Here is a 20,162-nt window from a genome sequence, read left to right as displayed (position 1 = left end):
CTGTACCCAATGGGGACTCGTGGGGGGGACCGCAGTGCACCAATCGGAGCTGTCCAGGTGCGGTGTCCAATGCCCGAAGCGTGGCTCCTTCCGATTGGTCAGTCCTGGCTCCTTTTCTCCAATCAACTGGTTCCGCGGGCCCCTCTCACGTGGGACCGCCCCTTTGCCTGTGTTGCTCTGGTCTCTAAGGGAAACCCTCCAATGAACGTCAGCACAGAACACATCCTCCTTGCGGAGAGGTCACGCGGAACCACTTCCGGATCCTGAGCGCGCTTACTCCGTGACGAGGGGAAGCGGTAGCCATGGCAACGCGTTCTTCACCTTTCCCTTGTCCATGCGTGGGGTCACGTTGGGAATGATTCCAGAGCGACTTTTCGCAGTCAGCTTTCTATCTGGCAGTGCTTCTCGGAATCGAGACACACGTGAGAAGTTGAAAATCCCCCGGCGCACTTTTCGATGGGGTTGGGGAGGAACTACAGTTCCCGGCATGCAACGTACTAGGGGGAAAACACTGTAGTGCATGCTGGGAATCGTAGTCTTTGATCAGCTGCGTAGTTTGGCCCTTTCTTCTGCCTTTTTCCCAGCGTGTCTTTGCGGGAACTCTGCGCTGCGTGTTTTAGAATTTATATCTCGTTGCCAGTGCCGTAGAAATTTCTGCCTATTCCAGACTCTCTAATGTACACAGCCTTCAGAACCTAGAAAGCCGCCAGGCCTTGGCCGAGGCCGCCCAGCGTTCTGGGGGTCGGCCTGAGTCCGGCCCAGCCTCCGGTTCATGGACGCGCCTTTCCGAATCTGGCTTCTCGTGCGTCACGTGGGCAGCCGGAGCTTCTGGTATGTCTGCACCTTTCACAGCCGGAATGCTAGGCCTTCTGTTTCGGTCTACAGAAGAGGGTAGCGGGGCTTTTTTTTTTTCCCCCTTCCCTTACGGGAAATCGCGAGCAACTTTGATGCCCTGACTCCCTCAGGAGGGTTCAAAGTTGGTGAACCGGTGGTCCCAGAGTCCCTGCTGTGAGTCAGGTGAAGAGCATGGTATTAAAGTCCAGTCTAGCAGAAAAAAGAAAAAAAAAAAAACACTCTCAGTTTGACGGGTGCAGGAGGATACACCTGCAGATCTTTGAAAGCAAAACCTGTGGGACTGCAAATGAGCGAGAGAGTACAGCTTTGTAACTTCATAGAAATACAGAAAGACATAAAACACCAGGTGGCTTTCTTGTGAAGGAAGTCCCTCACCCAAAGCTTGGGCCTTTGGAAATATTTTCTATGGCTTTTTAGCCTTTACAGAGCCCCCAGCCCGACCCGCACCCGGTTTCCACAGAAACACTGCCTTCCTTACCGCTTCCTACAGGTTAATTGAACTTCGAATTTGTTTTCAGATAATCATCCGAATTCCTGAAGACAAGCTTTTCAGTGACAGGCTACCGTATATATTTATAACTTCCCCTATTGAGGTTCGCCAGTCTTAATTCTGTGGTCAGCACTTACACGTTGTGGTGGTCCCTTATTTACATCTAACCAAATTATCTGAATTTGTTATTAGTAAGAAAAGGGTAGCTTAACAAAGCTTTTGTTATGCCTCTGTGCTTATTTTTTTTGTTTAAAGAGTTACTAGGGTGTGGATTACATTCAGAAATCTCAAATAATTGCATTTTTGTGTGTTTTAACTCCTGTTTATTTTTTCTTTTTAGAAAAAGATGAGTTCCTTCACTATTCTGCATTTCACAACATTTCTTCCCCTTTTTCTCTAGCTCTGAACAAGTAAGCAACCAGTTCTGAAACTGCAAATTCCATCTTAACTGGTCAGTGGTGGGTAATTTGTGCTGCACCTGAAGGGAACTGAGAATGAGGCAGGCCCTCCAGAATAGATGCATTGCTTGTGGGTAGATGTTACTGCAGATAACAGTGGGAATGTATGAGGCAGGCAGAACGCAAGACAATAGACTGGCAGAAGAATATGGCTGGTTGTTGTCAGGCTCAACTCTGCCCCTTTAAGACATGATCCCTGGCTATGCACCCTGTGAAGGTAATGGGCAGCTTACCCCATTCCCAGCCTTGCTGTTTCTTCCCAGCCTTGCTGTTTCTCCTCTGTAGTCTCCACTTCTTCTGCCTTTGACCTATGATTGATCCTCATGTCGCATCTTGGCTAGCTCCTCCAGAACTTACACTCCAGATTGTTTTTAAACTGCTGACCTGTGGATCTGATTCCCTCGCTTCCTAATTTTAGTTTTTTCCTTTTGACATTATATGTCCATGACTAGTATAGGGAATAGCTGCCTTTGTTGTTTTTGTTGTTAAGCTTTTTCTTGAGCACAGCTAACCCCACTAGACAGCACCCTCCTTTGCAGTTGAACTTGGGAGAAAACACCAGAGAGGCAAAGGGGTGCCGTTAGGAGCAATGGATAGCTCAACTGGTAGACAGGTGTAGTCCAGCAGCGAGGAGTCAGGGAGGATGCAGACTGGGAGATCGAGGCAGGAAAGCAGTTGGCATCGGAGAGCATTGAGGAATGAGGCTGAGCACCAAGGTCAATTTTTTGGTTGGTCAGTTGGTTCATTCATTCTTTCATTTATTAATTCAGCAAGTGTTGAGGACCTGGTATGTGCCAGGTATTATGCAAGGTGCTGGCAATAGAGGGGTGAGCAGTATTGATATGGTGTCTGTGCAGAGTTTGAACAAATATTAACAGTGGAGTTGCAGCATAAGTGCATGTATCTTATTTAAACCAAAGCAAAGATATAAAAGAATGACTGCAAAAGAATGTGAGGGAGCTTTTTGGGGTGATGGAAATGCTCTTGATCTTGATTTTGGTGGTGGTTAAAACTCATCAAACTGTATACTTCGAAAAGAGTGAACTTTGTCATGTAAATTATACCTCAATCCAAGAAACCCTAATAGCAGCCATTGATTTAAACAACAAAACACTGAAACCATTTCAGTAGGAAGCAGGAAACAGACAGAGATGCCCGCTATTGTCAGTATTGTCCCACACTGTTTAGGAGGGTCTAAGAAAATTAACTGAAATTAATTTTAAAAAGTTGAGGTTTTTTTTATTTTGAAATCCCTTCTCACTGGTGAAATGATTGCCTATCCAGAAACTCAAGAGACTCTAGCTAGGGGAAAAAATTACTGACTATAAGAAATATGTAAACATCAATAGAATTGCTGTAATCTTGTAAAAAACACAGAAATGGAAATTTTAAAAATCTCATTCATATTAGAGACCGAAACCATAAAATACTTAGGAATAAACTTGACAAGAAAGACATAGCTCCAACATGAAGGAAACCATAAAATCTTATTGAAGAATATAAAACAAATGGAGAAGTTGGGTCTGGTACCATACCCCATAGGGTATTATTTACTGCTATGTAACAAATTACCCCAAAACTGTGTAGTTTAGAACAATGAACATGTATTATCTCACAAAGTATCTGTAGTGGGGAATCTAGGAGTACTTAGCTGGGTGGTCCTGGTTCAGGGTCTCTCATGAAGCTGTAGTCAGGATGTCAGCGTGGGCTGCTGTCATCTACGGCTTGGCTGGGTCTAGAGGATCTGCTCCTATGATGACTCACTCATAGGTAATGGCAGGAGGTCTCAGTTCCTCACCACACAGACTTCTCCATTGGGCTACTTGGATGTGCTCACAGTATGGTGGCTGGCTTTCCCCAGAGTGAGTGATCCAAGTCAGAAAACAAGGCAGGAGCCATGAGAACTCATGACCGACTTTGGAAATCACATACTATCATTTCTGCAGTAACCCTACTCAGTGAGAAGAGGGGATTACACAAGGAGGTTAATACCAGGAGTCAGAGATCATTGGGACCATCTTAGAAGCTGCCTGCTACCATACCGTAGCTGCAAGGGAAGCTGAGCAAGGTTCTAGCTGGCATCTTCAGCTTCATTTGTGAGGAGTGGGCTCATGAAATGGACAAGAACCAGAAGTGGGGATTTCCTCCAAAATAGGGAGGGGATTCAGATGTTGCACAGTCAAAAAGAATGGTAAGTGTTCACTACGTGTTTGAATAGACAAACGGAACAGTGCAGCAAAAGAGAGAATCCAGACATAGATTGTTTCAATTTAATACATGATAAAAGTGATATTTCAATTTAGAGGAGAAAGGATAGTTTGTTTCACAAATGATGCTGGCCTTGACTGGTTGTCCATCTAAAGAAAAATAAAGTTGACACCTATCTTACATCATATAAAAAAAGAAATCCAGTTTAGGAGAAAATAAGAAAGTCTGTGAGTGCACACTAAGAATGGGAGAGACCTACTCAATCAAGATTGAGCATCCAGGAAATACAGCAGAAAGCCTACAGTGTTTACCAGGCTCCTCTCTGGTGGGCCCGGAACTCCAACTTTTGTCCTACTAGCACTCTCACCACGAGGCTGCTGAGTGTTGCCTAGCGCATCAGCCTTGTGCTGCTTTCTAAGAATATTAGCTCTGCATGGTGTAAGAATCAGCAAGCATTTTAAGGGGAAAAGCAACAGAGAATGTAGGGATCACTTCTTAACCCTTCCTTTCTGGAATCTTGTCTTCTGAAATCCTGGTTGCCTGAGTAGCTGTCTGATGCCTTTAAATAAATCCTCAAGTATCTTATCCAGCTTCTCTGTTCTGGCAGGAAGGTTGCTCTGCTTTGAATTGTCCTTCATGGTAGAATGTGGAAGTAGATGTAGGAGATGTAGATGTTCTTGGTCCTATTTTAATATTGGGGTTCAAATATTGGGTTTCAAAAATCCCAATGTTTCGGGCTTCCCTGGTGGCGCAGTGGTTGGGAGTCCACCTGCCGATGCAGGGGACGCGGGTTCGTGTCCCGGTCCAGGAAGATCCCACATGCCGTGGAGCGGCTGGGCCCGTGAGCCATGGCCGCTGAGCCTGCGCGTCCGGAGCCTGTGCTCTGCAACAGGAGAGGCTACAACAGTGAGAGGCCCGCGTACGCAAAAAAAAAAAAATCCCAATATTTCAGCTAAGACATTAAACAGCCATAATTATTTCCTCATGTTAACCTTTCGGTAGTTTTCATCAAGTAATTAATATGGTGTTTAATGTTTCCGAAATGTGGAACTTGTATTATTTTTGACTAGAGAACAGTAAATGTGTTTCTAAATATTTAATGTAATTGTAACTACAGTTTACATTATGTCTTCTTTTTGACTAGTTTTAACCACAAATGTGGATTATTTGTGATCTCCCTAGGCCCCGCCCCAACTCACATCACGTTACCCTGCCTGAGCATTGACTGTGGGTTTATATAATGGTTACCTGCATTTGCTAATAAAATCTGTGGGTGCTGTGACTCTTAACATGCAATCAGAGAGTTTAAATTAAATTCCTCTGTGGTCTTGTAGTTTACATTTTATTTTCTATTACCTAAAAATGAACACCTCCCTAGTCTCTGCCTTAGAAAAACAGATCAATTAAAAAATATATGTCCGGGACTTTCCTGGTGGTGCAGTGGTGAAGACTCTGTGCTCCCAATGCAGGGGGCCTGGGTTCGATCCCTGGTCAGGGAACTAGATCCCACATGCATGCCACAACTAAGAGTTCGAATGCCTCAACTAAGGAGCCCATGAACCATGACTAAGCAGCCCGCCTACTGCAACTAAGAGCCGGTGCAACCAAATAAATAAATATTAAAAAAAAATATATATATATGTATATGTCCAATTGTCCTCTGTCAACTTTGGATACCAGCAGAGCACAAGAGGAATTGAATTTCAAATAAGAGATTTGTTAAATTTTAAATTGTGGTAATTTGATATTTTACATGATCTAATTAGCCATGTTGATGATGTTACATTAGGGACTTAATAGGAGTTTCAGAGCTGGAAGAAGTCTTAGAAATCATGTAGTTCCACAACTCACCCTCTTGGTTTTGAATTATAAAACTAAGATATTTTCATGGTTTAAAAAAACTCCAGTTGGTACAGAAAAGGGTAAGATCAAAGGTAGAAGTTCCAGGTTCTCCCCACCCCATTGTTCCCATTCTCTAGAGGTCACTACTGATAGAAGTTCCTTATGCATCCTTCCAGAAATTGTGTGTGTGTGTGTGTGTGTGTGTGTGTGTGTGTATGTGTATGTGTGCACGCATGTGTGTTTGTGAATGTACATACGTGTGTAATAAAATTAAAAATGAAATTCTTAATTTTAAAAAAGATAAATGGAACAATACACATTAGCTTATTCCATTTAATAGATCTTGGATGTCTTATCTTTTAAAATCTACTTTCCTATTTGATAGGCACTTGTTTTGTTTCCAGTTTGTTGCTATTACAGCCAGTGCTGCAGAGAATGCTTTAATCTGCACAGGTTTTTTATTTGTGAAAGCTTATCTGGAGGATAAACTTTTAGTTTTGGAATAGTTAGGTCAAAGAGTATGTGCCTTCAAATTCTGTGGTTATTTACCAGTTCCTCTGGGGGGTGGAAAAAAGCTGTACCAATTTATGTTCCCATCTCAAGGCTCCTCCCTCTCTTTTTAAAAAAAGCTAAGGAAATTCGAGGTCCAGAGAAAAGAAATGAGGTCTCAGAGTTAACTATTGGTAGAACAAAGTGGAACTCATATTTAAAAAATTTCTTACATTGCTCTAGCTACTACGTACCTCTTGGCAACTTGAAAAAGTTTGAAAGGCTTTTTAGAGAAATTTTATTTTTTATGTGTATTATGAAAAAATTTGCAAATTAAAAAATTTTAAAAAAAGATTGAGGAAGAAAATTAAAATAACCCATATGCCTTAACTAGATACATCACTACTAGCATCTTGGTGTCTTCATTAATGTTTAATATATACATTTTTAAATTAAAATTGGAATCACACAATAACAGTTTTGTAACTGTCTTTAACTTGCCAATATATGGTAAACATTTTTCCATGTAAATATTTTTACAAGGTATCTTTTAGTGGGTGTACACTATTTCATGTCATGACTGTGCCATAATTATCGATTTATTATTGTTAGCCCTTTAGTTTACCAATCTTTAAACCATTATAAATACTGCTGCACTGAAAATTCTTAGATGTAAATCCTTATAGACAAATAGAACAAATTCTTAAAATTGATATGCTTGGTAAATGTATGTGACTTGTGTTTCAAAGGGTTGTGGTACTGACAAATTACACTCTAGGAGAGTTGTACCAATTTACATTCCCACTGATTTACATTTTTTTTTTTTTTTTGCGGTACGCGGGCCTCTCACTGCTGTGGCCTCTCCCGTTGCGGAGCACAGGCTCCGGACGCACAGACTCAGCGGCCATGGCTCATGGGCCTAGCCGCTCCGCGGCATGTGGGGTCTTCCCGGACCGGGGCACGAACCTGTGTCCCCTGCATCAGCAGGCAGACTCTCAACCACTGCGCCACTAGGGAAGCCCTGATTTACATTTTAAGCATAAAAAGCTTTACAAAAAAAAAAAAAAAGAAAAGAGAGGAAAAGCAAAGTAAAAGTACAGCCTGGCGTTGTCAGAGTACTAAAGTTAGATGCTGTGGTCGTTGAGGGCGGGCTTGGGGGTGGGGTATTTGAATATAGAAATCCCGAAGCCTTAAAATATTGAGAGAAATCTCTGAAAAAAAGTCAGAGGAACTTTTGACCAGTTAGTAGATATTCTTATAACTTCTAGTTCTAAAGTGCAGTGATAAATATAGTGATACGATTGAGGCTACTTTATGGCAAAATTTGAAATCAAACATTTGCAATAGAGGTAATGTTAACACTGACAATAGCAGTAGGAATAGCAAACATTGAGGACTTCGTATGTACCTTGCAGATTCTTGTAAACTAAGCCGTGATAACTTGCTTAAGAAATCTGTTGAGAAGTCTGTCTCTTTCCCCTCCCTCCCTCCCTCCCTCCCTCCCTCTTCCTCCCTCCCTCCCTCTTCCTCCCTCCCTCCCTCTTCCTCCCTCCCTCCCTTCCTTCCTTCCTTCCTTCCTCTTTCAAGAGCAGGAGACTTAGTGAAGAGACAGTGAAGCAGGTCCCAGAATGGAAGGAAAAGCTAGACACCAGGCCTCAGGATTGACAGGACCCAGGGTAGCAATGGGCATCCAAGTGGCATGGACACTCTCTTTAAGGCACTGCAACAGGATGCCTCAGCCCTTACTAGGGAATGTTCTTTCTTAAAGTGTCCACCTTAGCAGTGTTAAAAGAAAACAAATTTTTATTTTAAAAAATGTTTATTAGGTGCTTATTATGCAAAGTATCATTTAATCCTGCCAAATGGGTGGTCATTGTTTCCAGATTTACAGCTGCAGGAACTAGTGTCAGAGTGAGATCTTGGGGCAGGTTTTATATGACTCCAAAGCCCATGCTCAACCTCTGTATCCCCGACAATGTGGGAGATGCCACTTTGATGCACTTGCTGCCATCAGGTGGGCCAGGGACAAATATTAAGTAACTTTGATTCTCTGGCACAGATGTTGGAGCCTTTCAGTTCTTTTTTGGTGTTTCTGATTATACCAAGAGAAAGTCAGTTTGGTCCAAGTTTGTCTTAAATGCCTCTCTAATAAGTACATGTTAATCTACTTTCTCCATAAAAAGAGAAGTGTATCTAAATAGAATTTATTCAGTACTTTGCTTTTTAATGCATTTATTTTTATGGATACTATCTATTTGTGACATGTGATAAGGGTTTTGCACTTACAGTAATAACGAAAAGTTTCTAGTTAAATTTTTTGACTTAACATTGTTTTAAAGAAAAATAAAGAGTCATGTCCTACTTTTCTTTATCTAATTTCTACTCCAAAATAACTCCTTCTTCTATTTAGGTCTCCTCTGTTCCTCTCCCCTCTACCCCCACCATTAATCCCCTATTTCTGCAAAAACTGGGAGGGTTCTTTATCAGCAGTTGTGGAGCAAGTTGTGGAATTATGGTTTTTTCATTTTTAATTTTAATTATAAAGTAATGTAGCTATAGTTACTATGATCAGAGAAATGGATTTGTCTTAATCTTACCATTCTAACACAGCTACTATATCATTTTTCTTTCCTGTTTTTACCTCACGTGCATTTCTCTAATAATGATACTTAACATTCACTGACTATTCGTTATAGGCACTGTTGTTAGCATTTCGCAATCCAATAACTTGTTTAATCTTTTTAAGCATTTTATGATATAGATTCTGTAATCCCTGTTCTGCAGATGAGGAAACTGAAGCATGGTGAATTTACGACACTTACTGTAAGGACTTGAATCCTGGGAACTGGTGTTCTGAATTTGGACCTTTGACTTCTGCACTGTGCTGTTTCCCATATTTAGCTGTGTTTTATTAGCACTGTTATTATTATGGCCTATACTTATTTTTTTCTCCTTCTCACTTAACCCTTACTTATAAACCTTTTTCCCTTGGTATATAGTCCTCAGATTTTTAAAGAATCAACTATATTTTGGTCTAATTTATATAAAATAAATTGCACCCATTTTAAGTGATCAGTTGGTAAGTTCTGATGAATGCCTACATCTAACTACCATTATATTTATGATAGAAAACATTCCTGTTGCCCTAAAGAGTTCCCTTGTGACCCTTCCCAGTTATTTCCTCCCCATGCTCCGCAAGGCAACTAAAGATCTGCTTTCTGTCACCATTTTTGTTTGCCTTCCTCTTCAATCCATGAGTTATTTAGAAATAATATTTAATTTCCAAAATTTGTGTGAATTTTTCAGGTATCTTTCTGTTATCAGTTTCAAATTTAATTCCATTGGGGTTAGAGAACATATTTTATATAATTTCAGTTCTTTCAGATGTGTTGAGTTTTGGTTTATGGCCTAGAATTCAGGTTGGCAAACTTATTGTTTAAAGGGCCAGATAGAAAATATTTTAGTTTTTGTGGGCCCTTTGACCTCTGTCATAACTACTCAACTCTGCTGTTGTAATATGAAATACTTAATATGAATGAAAGTGGCTGTGTTCTGATCAAATGTTCTTTATAAAAACAGGCAACAGGTGGGCCTTAGCCTTTTGGCTGTAGTTTGCTGACCTTTGGCCTAGAACCTGGTCTATTTTGGTGCTTGTTCTATGTGCATGTGAGAAGAACCTGTATTCTCCTGTTGTTGGGTGGAATGTTCAAAAAAATGAAGTTGCCTGATAGTGTTTTTCAGATCTTCTATATCCTTGCTGATATCTGTCTATTTAAACTACTGATTACTTGAGAGGAGTGTTGAAATCTCTAACTGTATTAAGGGTGTATCTATTTCTCCTTTCATTTTACCAGTTTTGCTTTGTGTATTTTTTTTAAATAAGTGATTGTTAAGTTTTTTAAAAAAAATATCTATTTATTTATTTGGTTGCACCAGGTCTTAGTTACAGCAGGTGGGCTCCTTAGTTGCAGCTCGTGGGTTCATTAGTTGCAGCTCAGTCGCTCTTTAGTTGCGGCATGCAGCCTCTTATCTGTGGCATGTGAACACTTAGTTGCGGCATGCATGTGGGATCTAGCTCCCTGACCAGGGATCGAACCTGGGTCCCTTGCATGGGGAGCATGGAGTCTTAACCACTGCGCCACCAGGGAAGTCCCTGCTTTGTGTATTTTGAAGCTCTGTTGTTAGGTGCCTACACACTTAGGATTATTATGTCTTCTTGGTAGACCGACTACTTTATCATTATGTAATGTCACTTTCTATTCCTAGTAACACTTGTTCTGAAGTCTACTTTTTCTGATAATAATATAGCTCCTCTAGTTTACTTCTTTCTGGGATCACACACTTCTGTACTGCCTGATGTATAATGTCTGAAAACAGCTAATTCTTATATTTTGTCCAGTTTTCTAATTTTTTGAAGAGGATAGGTAAGTCTAGTCCCTGTTATTTTATCATGGCTGGAAGCAGAAGTCTGTAACTGTCTTTTAAACATACGTACCACTTGCCATCAGTGGCTATACTTTTATCCTCTTAGTTATACTTTTATCCTCTTAGTTATGTCCTTTGTGGAGACCATTTAGTTTTCTTTCTTTCTTTTACTATTTTTTCTATCATAAACAATGAACATCTAATGACTATAGTTGCTCACTATTTTGATTATTTCCTTGGAGTGATTCCCAGAAAGTAGAATCATTGAGTCAAAAATTAAAAACACTTTAATATATTTTGAAGTATATTGCCATTTACTTTCCAAATATACCTTCTAATGGCTTTCCAGAATTACCAGTTTACAATTCCATAGATATATGTGAGGTATAAATTTCACCAATATTTAGATAACTATGTGTACTCAAAAAAATCTGTATCATTGCTTACTTTTAAATTTCGTTGAATTCTGGAAAGGTTAAATATGCTTTTATATGTATTCTTGTATTATTTTTCTTTTTATCTGTTTGTATCTTTTGCTTATATGTCAACTAGGATATCAGTATTTTTCTTAGAATAAAGATAAATTTATTTGTGGCAAATATTTTTAAAGTCTGTTGTTTGCCTTTAAGTATTTTTATTTTTATTTATTTATTTTAATGAATGTATTTATTTATTTATTTTTGGCTGTGTTGGGTCTTCGTTGCTGCACACGTGGGCTTTCTCTACTTGCGGTGAGTGGGAGCCACTCTCCATTATGGTGTGAGGGCTTCTCATTGCGGTGGCTTCTCTTGTTGCTGAGCACGGGCTCTAGGCATGTGGGCTTCAGTAGTTGTGGCCCACAGGTTCAGTAGTTGCAGCTCATAGGCTCTAGAGCGTGGGCTCAGTAGTTGTGGCATATGGGCTTAGTTGCTCCGTGGCATGTGGGATCTTCCCGGACTAGGAATCCAACCTGTGTCCCCTGCATTGGCAGGTGGATTCTTAACCACTGCGCCACCAGGGAAGTCCCTAAGTATTTTTAAAATGTAGTTATTATCTATTCTTTTGTGATTTCTTCTACAGCGTATAAGTTTTGGAAGTCCTTTCCAGGTTTGATAAATATTTAATTATGTTTTCTTTTCATTTAAAACATATTAAATTCTTTCATTCAACAATTATTTACCTGTCACCTACTCTGAGCCAGTCCTTATACTAGGTGTTGGGGACCTGGTAGAGACCAAGATAGAAATTACTACCTCTGATCATTTGGGAATAGGAAAACATGGATATTTTCAAGGTCTGATAATCTAATTCTAGCCTCCTACGTGGCAGGTGAAAAGTCTATTAATAAAGTGTCCATGATGCCTATTCTGTCATCTTTTAGATTTTGTTTGTGTGAGATTAAATTAAATTAATTTTTTCAGATTGTCGCCTCTTTATTACAGTATCATTATTGCATAGGTGTTTCGTACCTATTGATTTGTGGTATCTTCAAGACCTAGAGTCTTATCTCTATTATATGGAGGCAGTATAATGTATGTGTCCTGGAGTCAGGCTGACCTGCTTTTAGATCCTAGCTCTTCACTTACTAGCCAGGTACCTTTAGACACGTTGCTTATCCTGTCTGAACTTTTCTTTCTTCATCAGTAAAGTAGGGTGGTAATATTATCTATCGTAGGATTATTGTGACAATTAAATGCAAAAGGGTTAACACTTTTTTTAAAAGGTAATGTATTATTATATTCTTGTCAGGTGGTCTTGATGGAAAATTGCCCTATACGTGATAACACGGTATGTTTCTCTGTAGGTGAAAGCAACAAACATAACCAATAAAGCAACATTTGGTATGGAAATAAGTTGCATCAAGAAAAATCTCGTGGGCTTCCCTGGTGGTGCAGTGGTTGAGAGTCCGCCTGCCGATGCAGGGGACACGGGTTCGTGCCCCGGTCCGGGAAGATCCCACATGCCGCGGAGCGGCTGGGCCCGTGAGCCATGGCCGCTGGGCCTGCGCGTCCGGAGCCTGTGCTCCGCAACGGGAGAGGCCACAGCAGTAAGAGGCCCACGTACCGGAAAAAAAAAAAAAAGAAAAAGCTCGTAAAGCTAAGTAGTTTTCATTGAATATTTTGCTTCTGAGCAATGTGCAAGCATATCTACATCGTTGCTGGAGGGCGTGTGTTTTTCCATTAGGTCAGAGTGGAATTGAATTCCCAGTGCATGTAGGTGAATGGAGTGTCGTATGAGCCTGCACAACTTAAGATAAAAATGATCACAGAACTCCATCAGATTCTTAGATCCAGACTTCTTTGCCTCTCGGATGCCAGGTACATTACTGGTCTTGGCCCTTATTACATTTTGATTTGTTCCTCTTGTCCTGACCTCAACTTCATACCTATTTTCATTCTTGCTTCTGGTCACAGTCATGGGTCTTGGCTTATTCTGTTGCTGGATACACTAGGCTCCTTTTCTGCATTTGCCTTCCTTTTCACACTCTTAGCAAGTCCCCTTGTGTAGTTTTCAAATTCACAGGGTGGCAGAAGGAGCAGGTGGCCAACGGAACACCGGGAAGGTGGAATGGGGGGCTGAGGAAAAGAGGGAGAGCCTTGTAACCAGTGCCCACTCATCACCCGTGGTTCTCAGCTCTTCAGCAAAAGCTTTGGGGAAACAGAGGAGCCGTGGACTTCCTGTAATCCTAAAAAAGAATGTGTTTTTTTCTTTTTCACTCCTAACTTAAACTAGATTGTGTCTCAACTCTGATCTGTCCATTGGTTGACATCACTCACCTTCAAATATCTATAAGAAAGAAGGCATTTTGGGGAAAGATTTCAATCTGTTTATAGTGAACATAATTAGGGGGAAGTCATAGAAGCAGTGGAGGTCAGTGGCTGCACCAGGATGAAAATTGTTTTAAGGGTGATGTCGTCTCTGAGCAAAGTGAAATGAGCCAGGAGGCAAATGAGAATGTAGACAGGTCTGCCCAATTCCTTTTAAAGCCCCAGAAACCCATTCAGCCTTACATCTGCTCGACTCTGGATGATTTTCAGGAAGAGAGAGACTATTTGGCAAACTCCAGCTTCCCTCAGCTGAGCGAATTCTGCAGTTCCCGGGGTGCGTGTTTCAAAGCTGTGGACCTGAGGTGGTCAGCATTGAAGGCCCAGGCGCCCTTACCCTTCAATCTATTTAGACAACATTTTTGTCTCCACTAGCAACATCTGAAGCTCTGTCTGGACTGCGTGAACAGCTGCTTTCCCTTTTTTATCTGCTTGCTGGGTCAGACATATGGGGACTTTCTCCCTGACTACTCACCTGTCATGTTCTCCAAGGCAACTGACTTGTCAAGTTTATCCATAATGGAACAGAATCTCTATGTTGCTGCAAGAAACTGTTATCCTTGGGTCCTGGAGAATCCCAACCGCAGTCTGATTGAGTTAGAGATCATCCAAGCAGCATTTCTGAATGAGTCTCAATTTCAGTATTTTTACTTTAGGATGGGAACCATGCTGCTGAAGCCTATGGACGAGGAAAAGGAGGAGATGGTGTCTGCAGGTTTTCTGATCAACAATGAGGAAAAATTAAAGATTGGAAAGCTTAAGGCCAAGATTATTAGCAAAGGACTACCTGTCAGGTTGTACAGAGATCTCCATGAGTTGGGTGAGCCTGGTTCTCAAGGACTGGTTGGTTGTGATAGAGAAACTTTACCCACTTTAATCATGGAAAATATAGGTTAGTAAATATGGAGATAGCTAAGTCTGTTGTCATAGGTCCATGTGTTTTGTATGTCTTCCTTGTGAAAGGAATTTTTAAATGGTTGAAAATATTCCTTGAGCATTTAAAGTTATTACCATATTCCTGTAACATGCATTTCTTCATTTGAAGATTTTGAAACTGAGAACAAATAGTGGGTCATGGAAGAGGATTTAGGAAGTCAAGGAGCTCAGAGAAGACCTAAAATATCTGGCAGTTAACATGTAGATATAGAGCAGAGGTTCTCAACCAGGGCTGATTTTGCCCCAAGGGATTTTTGGCTACATCTTTGGTGTCACATTTTTGGTGTCACAGTTGGGGGTGTACTACTGGCATCTAACAGGTGGAGGTCAGGGTCACTGCTAAACATCCTACAGTGCACAGGACTGCCCCTCATAATTAAGAATTTTCCAACCCAAAATGTCAACAATGCCAAGGTTGAGAAATCCTGATCTAAAGAGGAGAGAACTTTTATTAATTGTCTTGTGCTTTTTGCACGTTATCGCATTTAATCTTCAAGGTTTAGCCCTGCAAGGTAGGTGCTCTAATTCCTGTTTTACAGATGAACAAATGAAAGCTGCTGTGTAGCAGTTAAGTGACTTACCTAATGTCACTTCACCAGTGAGGGATCATTCTAGGATTTGAACCCAAGTCCTTTTGACTCCAAAATCCATGCTCGTTTGCCTTCACACTTACTACTCAGAGTAAGTGATCCGTGCACCAGTAGCCTCGGCATCACCTAGGAACTTCCTAGAAATGCATTCTGGGTCTATTGAATTAGAATTTGCATTTTAATAAAGATGACCAGGTGAGTTGCAGGCACATTAAAGTTTGAGAAGCACTGCCTGGCATCCTGTTGCCTCTGAATGAAATGGTTACATTTATTCTGAAAATACTGTGTCATGGACATGTACAGATTAAAAAGGGAGGAACAGCATCAGAGCAGGGCAGAGATTCTTCACCTAGACAGACTTTGGGAGGGATCTGTGATGCCCTAAATTTATATGAAAAAGAGAATGTTTATATGCAGATGTGTGTTTTGGGCGGTAGGAAGTTGGCCTGTGTCTTTGATCAGATTCTCAAAAGGTTTAATGACCCAAAAAAGATTGTGAGTTACTGTTGTAAGGGCCCAATTAATGTGGGAGTGCAAAATGCAGGTGGTGCATTCTCAGATGCTTTCAGGGACCAGGCAGGCATAGTCCTTCTAATATGATAGGGGGGCAGATGGATCTGTAGTCAACTGCATGGAAGGGCGTTGACCCACCTAAAGTCATTCACATCCATTGTTGGGGGTGGGGCACAAAATCCCACCTGTGCTGGTCAAACAAAGCTCTGCCTACAAGCCAAATTACTTTGGAGTCCTAGAAAAGAATATTGTAACAATCGTTACTCTTTGGGTTGAAAGTGACTCGGACTGGCTCCAACAGACAGGGAATTTTAGTTTATATAACTTTAAAGCCCAGGATTGGGTCTGTGTTCAGCTCAGGCTTCGTCCACTGGCTCAAATGAGGTTACCAGGCCCTGGTTTCTCACTATTTCTCTGCATGGCTCTGCTGTCCTGATGTTGCCTCAACTCCTTGGCGCCTCCATAATGGAGGGAAGGTGGCTGTAGCAGCTCCAGGTTCAGGTCCAGCAGGAATGGCTCAAAGTCCTAGGATTAAGTCTTTCTGTCTCTGATTAGCCGGACTTGGACTCTATGTTTGTATCTGACTCTGTCACTGGTGCCAAGAGAATGTGATGCTCTGATTGGCTAAACTTGGGTCATATGCCACGTCTGGAGCTGGAGGGAGTCAGACCCACTACAATAACATGAAGTGAGAGTTGGGACAAGGTGGGACCCCAAATGATAATCTGGGGCTGTTACTGGAATTAGGGTAGGGTGAATAGAAGTTGGGCAGCCCCAAAATATCCTGAATATTTACTACGAGCTCGGAGTTTTAGAATGTCTAACAACAGAAATGCTCTCAGATCCAAGATTTTTTAGTTCCTAGTTCTGTGACTTTGAGAAAATGGTAATATTGGTAAGCCTTGGTTTCTTCTATTTACTGAGTTAGCATTAACGACCTTTGAACTCAAGATAATGTGTATAATAATGTGTGTAAAATACCTGAAAACAGTGCCTGACACATATTAGGCTAATGAGAATGAATCGTAAAAAATGAGTCCTGGACTTCCCTGGTGGCGCAGTGGTTGGGAGTCCGCCTGCTGATGCGGGGGGCACGGGTTCGTGCCCCGGTCCGGGAGGATCCCACGTGCCGCAGAGCGGCTGGGCCCGTGAGCCATGGCCGCTGAGCCTGTGCGTCCGGAGCCTGTGCTCCGCAGCGGGAGAGGCCCGCGTACCGCAAAAAAAAAAAAAAAAAAAAAAAAAAGAAAAGAGTCCTGGAAGAATATAGTATATATTTGGCTAAGGCCTGAAGTATGGTTAATAGTGATATTCTTTGACTAGTCTCAATCTGAACTGCATTCATTAATATTTACTAACATGTTCAAGAATCAAGCCTTCCTGTATATTTGGGTTAGAGACAGATTATTTCTCCATAGTATTCTCCTTAGTCTTTGATTTTGGTTATTATTGAAATATTAGCTTGTTTTAGACTTTAGTTTTGAATATGTAATATATGGACTACATGTCTGCAGTAGAAGGTACAGAATGGATGGATTATTACAAAATCTTCAGAAAAAAGGCTAAATTACTTTTCTTTTGGATCTTCAATACCCTTTAATCACCCAGATAGTTCCAGAATCTCATAGCTTGCGGAGCACAGGCTCCGGATGCGCAGGCTCAGTGGTCGTGGCTCACGGGCCCAGCCACTCCGCGGCATGTAGGATCCTCCTGGACCGGGGCACGAACCTGTGTCCCCTGCATCAGCAGGTGGACTCTCAACCACTGCACCACCAGGGAAGCCCTCAGTTCATACTCTTGACCTTCAGAAGCACTCTGATGTCCTTGGAGATGCCTGAGACTAGTGGGTGAGGTTCAGGGTGAGCTAAAGAGATCCATTAGACTGTGGGATCATTTCCAATTCTGTCCAAGATCTTGAAATTTGAAGCTAACCTTGGCCAAACTGTTGGTCCTCTAGGTTATTCTGGCCCTAACCTGAGCCACAAGGCAGCCCAGTTAACTATGGGGGTATAAGATAGCTTGAGACCTTACCAGGTTAAACTACCTGATGTTCATTTTCCTGCCTCACTGCATGTAAAAAAAAAAAAAAACCCACCCAAACTCTGGGAGATGTAGGTGTCTCCAGAGACAGGAGGACATTTTGGCAGTCCAGAACACCTTGACTTTAATTAGGCAATGAGTTTAGAAACACAGTGCCTTGAAACTAGAAGGAGTCTCAGAGATCCAGTTGTCTGGCCCTGCCACTTATTTTACCTGGGAATTTAGGGGACTTGCCCAGTGGCAGAGTTGCAGCTGTACCCATGGTTGTCATTGGGCAACTTATCTTAAACATACACTCCACTTCCCCAACCATTGCCATGGACAGAAACATACACATATGCCACGAGATTGAATTAGGTGACTTCATATTTAGCTAACAGTCTAAAAATACAAGATGATACATGTAGCAAATCCAATTTTTTTTTTTGCCTTGGTCATTCTGAGGTCATGAAATAACTTGGAATCCTACATAGGATTTCATGTACAAATAGCATTAAGATTAAATTGCTTGCCTATAGCTTCCTTTCATTAGAATGTAGAACGGGCTATGAAATTTGGTGCTAACATAGAAAGAAGGTGGTATAGACACAGAAGGGGAGATACTTTCCTTGGTATTCATAATAACCATGGGTAATGGAAAATGCAAAACTATAAACCTAAGGTATCAAAACATATCTTTTTGTGTCTAAAGACTTCAAGCACAGCTTTGAACGTTTCTATCACGAAGAGTTCACTGAGAAGTGCAAGGAAGTGTTTGTTATTTCCAAGGAGTCAAACAGAACCTTTGAAATCTTGGAAAGATTTGCCTTAAAGGATGTGGAATTTGATTTTAATAATGCCGCAGCAGGCCCCAGCCTATCTATTCTCAGGTAAGATGTCAAGAAATCCCAAGCAAAGCAGCCTGACTTCAGTGAGTATGATCCCCCAAATTGGGAATTTCTTCCCTCCCTTCCCCCTTTCTATGTCCATCCTTGCCTGCAAGAGAGGCTCCCTAAAAGTCACCCCCAGGTTAGAATCTCCTCATCAGATATCACTCTGCAACTGCCAAGTTACTTCCCTTCAGTCTCCTTAAAAGATTATAAATGCTGGAGGGCAGAGAGCTTGCCTTCTTTTTTAATCCCATAGATCAAAGTTGGTCTAAGTCATTCCTGTCAGTGATGGAATGATTTTAAGGAGAAGAAGCTGGATTAGGAAATATGAATAATGCATCTGTACAGTATTGTATAATTTACAAAGAGCTTCCACATACATCATCAGCTCATTATTAATTACATTAAGATATTCAGCCAATACTCGTTAATTGCTGACTATGGGCCATAGCATTATTTGCGTTTGTGAGAATCGAGTTATCTTACCCAAAGTTTGCACTCCTTCACTGTTTTATCCAGTGTCGTCTGCATTAAAACCCCCATATCTTTTCCCACTCTGGGTGCTGACATGCTCTGTTCACCACCCATAGGCATGAAGAGACTGGGGCGTGAGGAAAGAATTGGGTTTGTCTGTGGTGTCCTTTCCAGTCTCAACCCTAGAAATAGGGAGGTTCTTGGGATCATTTTATTTTCTTCCATCCTCATCCTCCAGTTCTTATTACAGATCTCATTTATTCTGTGAGAGTTTGGGGATTTGAAATAAACTCACAGTGGCTAGGGTGGCTCAAGGTTTGCTCCACCATGTCTGCCACGGTCTCAGCACCCACTATGATGTGCAGAGCTACGAACATTCTTGTGGTTCTGGGAACCCATGCCAAGAGGAAGACAATTTAATTGGTTAAAACAACATGGCGCTCAGTCAAGGTTTTTGAAACTACAAGAGTATGAAATATATGTCATCTGTTAAAAATCTTAGGTTTGAATAGGCAAGTCCAGAGAGACAGAAAGTAGGTTAGTGGCTGTCAGGGGATGAGAGTAGAGGGGAACCGGGACATGACCCCTAATGGGTCTGGAGTTTCTTTCTGGGGTCCTGAAAATGGTCTGGAATTAGATAGTGATGATATTTACTATATACTAAGTATACTAAAACCGACTGTATACTTTAAAATGGTGGATTTTTTTGGTATGTGAATTATATCTCACTTAGGTTATAATTTTAAGTATTTCAGAGTGGATGAGACATTTAATAAATTTTATTGCAATTACACAACTCCAGTTGTGCCCAATCAAAACACAGCAATTAAATAAGTCCTTTGAGATTAGCTGTGTGGAAGCAGGGCTTTGCCATTTGGAAATAACACCTTGTATTGTTAAGTTCCTGAATAGTGTGTGCAGCTAACAGGAAAGGGTGTTCTTTTGGAGTTTCAAAGCATTTTCTTAATAACCAACCATCTAGAGCAATAGCATTCTCTATTTTTTCTCTTTTGAAGGGAGCTACAGTTTGCTTTGCAATGCTTCCATTTTCTATTTGTTCTTGAGAAGAAATCATTAAGACCCTAGTTTATTTATGGGGGTATATTATATTTGTATTTTTCCTTCATTGGTTTTTACCTGCTAAGTGCCCAAACATGTTCTAGACACAGGGG

At 41.2% G+C, this 20,162-nt stretch overlaps 1 pseudogene across 1 annotated transcript in view; it reads left to right on the top strand.

Moving 5' to 3' along the window:
* Nucleotides 1-13,679: 13,679 nt before the first annotated feature.
* LOC309829931 (putative tetratricopeptide repeat protein 41) overlaps nucleotides 13,680-20,162 on the top strand; it is a 67,086-nt pseudogene continuing 60,603 nt past the window's right edge. Inside the window, exons 1-2 of the transcript in view lie at nucleotides 13,680-14,463; nucleotides 18,339-18,516. The product of the transcript in view is annotated as a putative tetratricopeptide repeat protein 41 (transcript). The remainder of the gene's footprint in view (nucleotides 14,464-18,338; nucleotides 18,517-20,162) is intronic.

The sequence above is a fragment of the Grampus griseus genome, assembly GCF_964374135.1.
Source record: "Grampus griseus genome assembly, chromosome: 11".
Classification (NCBI taxonomy): domain Eukaryota; kingdom Metazoa; phylum Chordata; class Mammalia; order Artiodactyla; family Delphinidae; genus Grampus; species Grampus griseus.
The sequence above is the reverse complement of the archived record's forward strand: the minus strand, read 5'-3'. Positions and strand labels throughout refer to the sequence as shown.